Source organism: Acanthopagrus latus, chromosome 14 (assembly GCF_904848185.1).
Source record: "Acanthopagrus latus isolate v.2019 chromosome 14, fAcaLat1.1, whole genome shotgun sequence".
Taxonomy (NCBI): Eukaryota; Metazoa; Chordata; class Actinopteri; order Spariformes; family Sparidae; genus Acanthopagrus; species Acanthopagrus latus.
The window spans coordinates 21,430,177-21,437,970 of NC_051052.1; the positions used below are offsets into that span (position 1 = coordinate 21,430,177).

General features: G+C 45.8%; 1 long non-coding RNA gene across 9 annotated transcripts in view; it reads left to right on the forward strand.

The window, feature by feature from the left end:
• The window catches only part of LOC119032553, a 111,509-nt gene that overhangs the window by 37,569 nt on the left and 66,146 nt on the right, over nt 1-7,794 (forward strand). Inside the window, exon 3 of one of the 9 annotated variants that reach the window (XR_005078933.1) lies at nt 2,259-2,372. The exons of the other annotated variants lie outside the window; for them this stretch is intronic. This is a non-coding gene — a long non-coding RNA (uncharacterized LOC119032553). The remainder of the gene's footprint in view (nt 1-2,258; nt 2,373-7,794) is intronic. 9 annotated transcript variants of the gene reach the window in all.

The window sequence follows — 7,794 nt, forward strand, 5'->3', positions numbered from 1 at the left end:
ACGCTGCTGTGTGGTTGGTGCGAGCAGCAGCAGCCTCAGCAGCCCTCACCCCCAGTGTTGGCCCTCTCTGGTATGTAAACAGAGCGTTAGTCAGCGGCCACAGTGATCCAAAGTTTCCAGAGCTGAATGGGGAGAGCCTTGCCACCAGGGGCGTCTGAGCAGATGACTAATAAAGGTGTCATTAAGCCTGTTGATTTTCACAGGCAGCAGCAGGTAGACCTTGGCAGGTTGTTGTTTATAGTCTGGGTCCGACGGGGGGAGGCGGGGAGGGGGATCACATCCTCAACTTTTCAAGAGGGCAGGCAGTGTCCGACCCTGAATCAAGGTGTCATTAAGTGTGTTGATTTTCACTGTAGCTTTTCCACTGTGCAGCCGGCCGGCCGCTCGCTAGGTAGAGCCTGGCATGTGTCGGCCTCTCAACCTTTCAATAATTATGTTAGCTTTAAGTTTGGGGGAAAAAGTGACCGGTTGTTCCTGGATGTGGAGCGAAACATCTCCCTGAAGGGTGGACCCCTCCGAGGCTCGCGTCCCCAATTGGCCGCCGGCTGCCCAGATGAGGTGATTCAGCTCCGGTCTCCACTCGCTCTGATTAACTGACTTTTTATACAATTACTTTGGTAACAAGTGAGGAGGGCGTGGGCGGCCTGTGAGCTCTGGTGATGGTTAGATGACATTAGCGATCAGCCGGAGCGTGAGGCCTGATTGGAGGAATGAACCGAAGCGAGCTGACCGCAGCTGTCAGCAGCGCCGCGAAGAAATGAAAACACAGTGAGAAGTGAATTATAGAGTCAGTCATTGTTACACAGGAACTTGTTGTAGTCACTTAATGAACTCTGCACAAATAAGTCATTTGTTATGTTTGGTAAGTGTTATTGGACTGGATGGGTTTTACATTATAGAGGCCTCAAAGTTGTGACAGCAGCACCTACAGGCCTGACGGGTCATTACACCGACAGACAAATGGGTTTGAACTATTAACCACAACATCACCAGACTCCTTTAACAAATGTAGTGATTTTAACAGTTGTTGAGTTAAAACACACTTCATAATGTAGTGAAACTCTGTCTCTGACAGACTAACTCCTTGTGTACTTATTATAAATTCAGCGTAAAGTTTAATACATGAAGCCAACTATTAACCACATTACCAGACTCCCTTAACAAATCAGCTAATTTTAGGAGTCATTGAGTAGCATTATTTGGACCTTCTTGTTAATTCAGCAAATGTTCTACATGAACTTCTTTCTGTCTTTGAGTAGAAACATGGAGTCTGTTTGTCTCAGTGATGAACAGGTTTGTTTTCTATTGAGCTCTAACTGGTTTGTGGTCATGGCTGTGACTCATGGATTGTGATACTCTGGTCAGGAGGTGTCGATCTCCGCCATCCTCTTCATGTTTTTTAGAAAGTTGCTGAGACGGCAGATCTTCAGGCTGCTAGTGAGGCAACAAGCTTCAGTGTGAAGGAGAGAAATATGAATCCAATCTCTGATGTGTTTGGTGTCACTGTGTCCTAACTGGCTGCAACTCCTTGTTTCTATTCTCATTCCTGTCTGCCATTTGACTCCTCTCACTGCAGAAATCAACAAACTGATTGAAGATTTGTCTTTGGTGGATAAATCAATAAAGTTGTGATTGGTTTCTGTAGTTGTGGTGACACAGTGAATCAGAGAAAGTATCTAATCTGATCCCGAGACTTTGTTGTGTCAGGATTACAGCCGGTCGTTCCTCAGGACCAGATGAATCTCTCCAGCCTCTGGCTGCTCGCAGCTTGTGCCACTTTTACACTTGGAAAAGCCAAAAAAGCAGCGAGACAGTGAGCAGAGAGCTTTAAGTGAAAGTGGAGTCCATTTTTCTCGTGTGGACCGAGGTCTGTGTGTGGACATTTATTTGACGTGTCACGTCATCGCCGGCTGTGCCAAGCAGCCTGGCCACCCCTGCAGCCGACTCCGGGGCCATGTTTGAACTCCGTGCCATACCTACACTGCTCTCATTCATTTGTGCAATAATTGCTCTGACCTTTTGAGAGTTTTCCTTCTCATGCTTCAATATATCGGCTCAGAATTGGTCAGATTTCAGGCTCTAATGAAGCAGGGTATCATGGCTGTCTCCCTGCCGCACACCTCATATTTTAGCTAATTTGTCTGCACTCTGTTCAGCCCCATTTGTGAGTTTATGTTGAGAACGTGTGATGTAATGGCTGAATAAAGTGGGAGTGATTCACCTGGATTTGTGAGCTTAAGAAAGTCGTGTTTTCTTAGCTGCAGGTTCCAGGAGTCGTAAATAGTGTCTGCAGGAGGAGCGACGCTCGACACTGAAACACGCCGCCGGCTCATCGATGAAACGCTGACTGGACACAGAGTCTGAAGCAGGAGGTGATGGAGAGTTTATCAGTGAACGAGCTGCTTCCTGTCTGACTGTGAAACGATTCCATCAGCTGAGCGATCGGCGGGAGACGCCATGACTGTCCTGTTCACTTCCTGGTTGTGTCTCAACTTTCCTGTCAGAACAAAACTTCTGGAGCTCTGAAATATGGACCTGAATCAATAAACAACACAACTAAACACTGTTTCCAGTTAAACAGTGTTTAGTTAAGTTACGTTCTTCTTTAAATGATCCAGGATTGGTTCTTGTGATGAACAGTCTCAGAGACGGTGTCGCTGCCAGTCCTCTCATCACATTTTGGCCAATCGGAGGCCGATCTCTCAAAAAGAGACCTTTACACATTCCAACATCATGATTATGGAAAATAAACCCAAACCATTCTTCTAACCTTGTCCCTTCAGAAAGACTTCCATTTTTCTCTCACTTATTCCAAACATGGCAGCCGGCCCGCGGCGCCCTCCTCTCGCCGGCGGCCGGGCCTTGGAGCTCGAAGGTGTCCTGCGGTTTGCCCAGTTGTGAGCTCACTTTTTATTTACTTACTCCCCCTTCAGCTTCTCCGACGGGACGTCTGGATGTGAAGGCCAGGTGAGGAGGTTACCTCGCCGGTCTGATGTCTGAGAGAGTCTCCATCGAGCCGCCGGAGTCCCGGTCAGACTTTGGGGAACGTGGCTGAGAGTGCGAGAGATTAACACTCCCACACCAACATGTTAATGGTCTGCAGTCGTGGATCATAGAATTGCCACCAGCCATTACTGTAGTTATGGCGGATCCAGTCGGGATATAATGAGAGGCATTTGTTTGAGTCTAAAAGGAACAGTCTATTAAAAACAGAGCTCGTAAATACTCCCATGTCCACACCTCTTGAAAAACACAGGCCGAGTCTGACAGAAGATAATAAGCAGTAGTGGAGTCGGTTTTAATAACGTGACCTCCCTCGCCTGCCTCCGTTCACTTTTTTTTCCACTTGCAGCCACAGAAACCTGCTGCTGCAGTCCAGGCTCACAGCTTCAGGTTGTAAAAGTCAGACAGCTCTTAAAAATGTGGAGGAGGAATGTTTGATGGGTCCAGAAGCGATAAAAGAAGAAGTCCTCATCATCCTGCCTGACCTCATATCTCCATAGGAAAATGTTTGGGACGCAGAGAGTGATGAAGTACATTTACTTTAACAGACGGCTCTTCAGAGGGAACTCGTGCACGTTTTACTGCTCTGCCTTTATCTGACAGCTCCGGCTCGTCATCTCGTCCTCCGAGCGTCCTCCCACTCTCCTCTGGAGCTTTCAGCCCTGTAACATGATCAGTCGTAGATGATTAAATTACTTCTTTTTCTCAACGACTTCTCGTCCATGTTGATTCTTTATTATGTTTAAGAAAACAACTCAAAGCAACAGTTGACCCTCAGAGTCAGTCCACTCATCCATCCTCTCCTCCTGATGATATATCAGATATCACAGTGTTAATAAACATCTTTTCAGACCAGTGTGGGGCTTCTGGAGACTTGAATTATAAAATAAGAATCATAATTTACTTGAACTCTTAACAACTCTTAACAACTCTTAACTTTAAAAATGACATTAGTGCAGCTAGTTTATAAAAAATCTTTGGTCAAACTGACCAAATGATGATTTTAATCTAGAATCATCTGATCAAATTGGAACAAGATTAACGCTCTGCCTTCGTTACAGCTGAATTTATCAATAACTTGCAATTTTGCGGTGAAATTAAAGACTTTTTTTTACACTTGGAACATTTTACTGCTTTTATTTTAACCAGTAGTTTGTGTAGAAAGAATGACGCAGCTGTCAGAAGCTTCAAACCTAAAGGAGTCCCAGAAGGACTCAGCATAACATCAGTACCAGACCTTTGTCATACAATCAAGATTTGTTTACGACAACATGTTGATATGGTTCAAATAACTGGTCCTGTTTGTTTAACAGACTGCATCGCTCTGTATCCAACTTCTCCTGACTTCCTCCTTTGCAGCTGTAATTGTCACTACAGCCACTCTAACATAATGAGCTGCTTTCTTTCTCGACTCATGTTTTTGTTTTTCTGAGTCCAGTGAGGAAGGTGACCTCGCGATAGATTTACACTAAATGTTCATCGTATCGTCTCCACAGAGACCAGAACATGACTCCTGTCAGACACAGGAGGTGACACGGACCTCCTGCTGCTGTCTGACCCGACCCTGCAGCCACAAAAACGGTCTGAAGGTTGGATACTTTCAGAGACGACTGCAGCACTTGTGCTCACCGTGGGGCACATTTACAGTTTTCAGTCCGACAGTAAACTGCCTGCTGAGCTGAAAGCACTTGTGTCTTCATGTTCAGTAGCCGCTCTCTTGTTTATTGCTGAACGTGGCTGCTTTTTCACGGGCTTGTTAGACAGTGAGTTTATAATAAAATTCAAATTATGGTAAGGAAAATGTTTACAGAATGTAGCGGGGACTTCACAGCTCCTGACAGAGTCTATATTTATCCAGACTTCACCAAACATCTGGATGTGGTACAGCAGAGAGGCTGTAAACTTACAGTAGGTGCTACTGTACAGCCTCCACTTATTAGCCCTTGTCTTGTTCCTGAGACTTGGATCGGATTACCCGACCGCACAGTAAAAAGAGAGAAGGAGCAGCCGAGCGTCTCCCTCTGGTCTGAAAATCCCCTGGCAGACGGCGGTCTGGTGGCGTCGACTTGAGCGCAGGACGGCATTTAAAAACAACACAAACACCCTCAGCCCACGAGACAAGAGGCTTCTGCTGATAATTTCTCCACCATGGAAGATATTCGTCAGTTCAGAGGCCTCATAGACAGAATGAATGTGACGATGGTGTTAAACTGGCCTGTGGCAGCACTGATGTTTGGAAAATACCCACATTTCAAAAGCTTTTGACCCTGGTGGGCCACTAACCTGGATTAACCTACTGAACCATCAGCAACTGAAGTCGCCAAGTGTATGATTGTCGTTGTCCACTTATAAATACATTTCTATGTGTTATACATGTTTTATATACGATGGATATTCTAGTAGACAGCTTCCCACTGAGCAGAAATAAACTACAAACAACATCTTTTCACCAAATTCTACTTCCTGCCGCAAAACTACAGAGAGGCTTCAAACCCTCAACCTCAGCAGCTGCATGAGCTGTGTTCTTTACCTGGAGAGCAACTTATCAGCCTGATTACATACGACCTTCATCAGGTCCTCTAATACTGTACAGCTGGATATCTCTCCAGGTAAACAACACGCCTCATGCAGGTGCTGAGGTTGAGGGTTTGAAGCCTCTCTATAGTTTTTGCTGCATTAATTAGAATTTGGTGTCATAAAAACAAGATTACACCGTGAAAACTTTGAACCCTGTTAGGACGTCACTCAGACTTTCATCCGGCTCTCCGCTGGACGTCCTTTCAACGCGGTCAGAGATGTTGAATTAATGTCTTTTGGACGTGTTTCTGCTCAGACGCATATAAAACGGCCTTAAGAAGAAACAATAAAACACTTGTCACATTCTGACCTCCACCTGTAGACTGACAAGGCTGCAGACAAACCCTCCTGTCATGTCGTTCACCGTCTCTCTGCCTCGACTGAACAATCTCTCCACAGTCATAAAAAAGCAGAAGAATCTGAATCCAGTTCAGATTTGAGACGTGGTGCCACTGTGAGACTCATTTCTGTCGTGTTGTAAATCTCAACTCATCTACTCAGAGTTTGTGAAGTGGTCGGCTGACTGCTGCTGGCTTTTATTTCAATAAAAAACATCTATAAACTGAAACATGTCAATGAAAAGTGGGAAATGAGAGTTGTGTGTGGCCTCGGTCTGTCGCTGCAGCGTTGTCGTCTCCGCTTTGAACATTTCCACAGATCTCACATCTCGACTCGGCGTGAGATGGAGATCCGGGCAGAGAGCAGATAAAGCGGGTCGGAGGGGTTAATGTTCGGGACACGTGGGGGATAAAACATTAACTGTGCTCCTCGGGAACAAGACTCATCGTTCCAGATGGAAGTTAATTTAAACCAAATTACAGGAGGTGGTTTGTAATAGACAACACATTCCCAGAACGGAGCTTAAAGCAAGCCGGGCCCTGGTTCTGTTAACTGTTTGGACTCAGGAGAGTAAAACCTTCACACCCCACCGAGCCGAATCAGACAGAAGTCGGCCTGCAGCCTCGTCCTGTCACACTTGATAGATTTACCTCCAGGTCGAGTCAAGCAGCCTCAGACACCAGCGTTAAACCCTCAGAGTCAGAAAACTCCATGTTTCCCTTCAGACTGAAGCCCGAGTACAAACCTGCCTGCAGTCGCCTGATCGCCCACCGCACACACCAAAACAAGCTAGCAGCCGTAGCTGTGTTCGTCTCAGGGTCCGAGTTCTCCGACGCTACAGCAGCACCATCGCTGCATCCCGGTTTGTCTCCACCGAGACAGTTGAGATTGATTTACAGAGATACGGACACTGACACCGTGGACTGAAACTACTTCTTTTTCTCCTGAGAGAAAAACTTTCTGAGTTTAGTTTCTCTTAAAACGCTAAGTCTTCTCTCAGACTTCTGAATTTTGAGTCAGAATTTTTTTCTAGATTTTCAAAAAGTAGAATGAGACTCAGACTCAGGATTCAGAGCTTCTCAGTGACCTGAGTGAGTTTTTGGTGTCATCACTTATTTCAGCATCATTAAGTGGAAACGCTGACTCACTGTTTCTCCCACAGTTTGAATGTTCAGTAACAATTCTGACCTTTTCTGATTCAAACTAAAATAATAAACATAAAATCAGAGTTTTCTGTCTTTTGTTTCTCACTGACCTGATTCAGTTTTCGTCGTCACTACATTAGTTATATTTTTGACTCATGATGAGTTTCCTCTCAGATTTCGGACCTTGTCTCTCAGACAGTTTAGACACTGAGCAGATCCAGTCTTTGTGTCAGTACGTGGATTTACATCATCATCATAAAAGATGAACCGACCATGTGGAGACGTCCTCGCTGCTCACTGGACAGTCAGTGACATTAAACTGATGCTGTTTCCATCTGTGACGGAGAAATTATCAGATCCAGTTGTTGATTCTGAAGTTGACGGCGGGTCGTCCTCGGTGAGCGAGTCCGTCGCGAGCGAGCCTCATTCTGTCATGAGCGCCGGCCTGCGCTCCTCCTGTTTAACTCCCTCTGACATGTTTAAAGTATCAACTCCTTTAACCTAACTCCCTTGTTCATACCAATTGACTCGAGAGGAGAAGAAAATGCAATTTGGCCTCCGCCGCTCGCGTTTCTTTTTTCCCTTATTTGGGCGTCTCCATGGAAACGGGGCTTTGTTGACGGGGCGTGTTGACAGACGGCCTCGCCGGCCAAATACACAGAAATCCCCACAACTCCTCATGAAGGCAATGCATGCAGGGAAAATCCTGTAAAAGTCACTCGCACAGGAG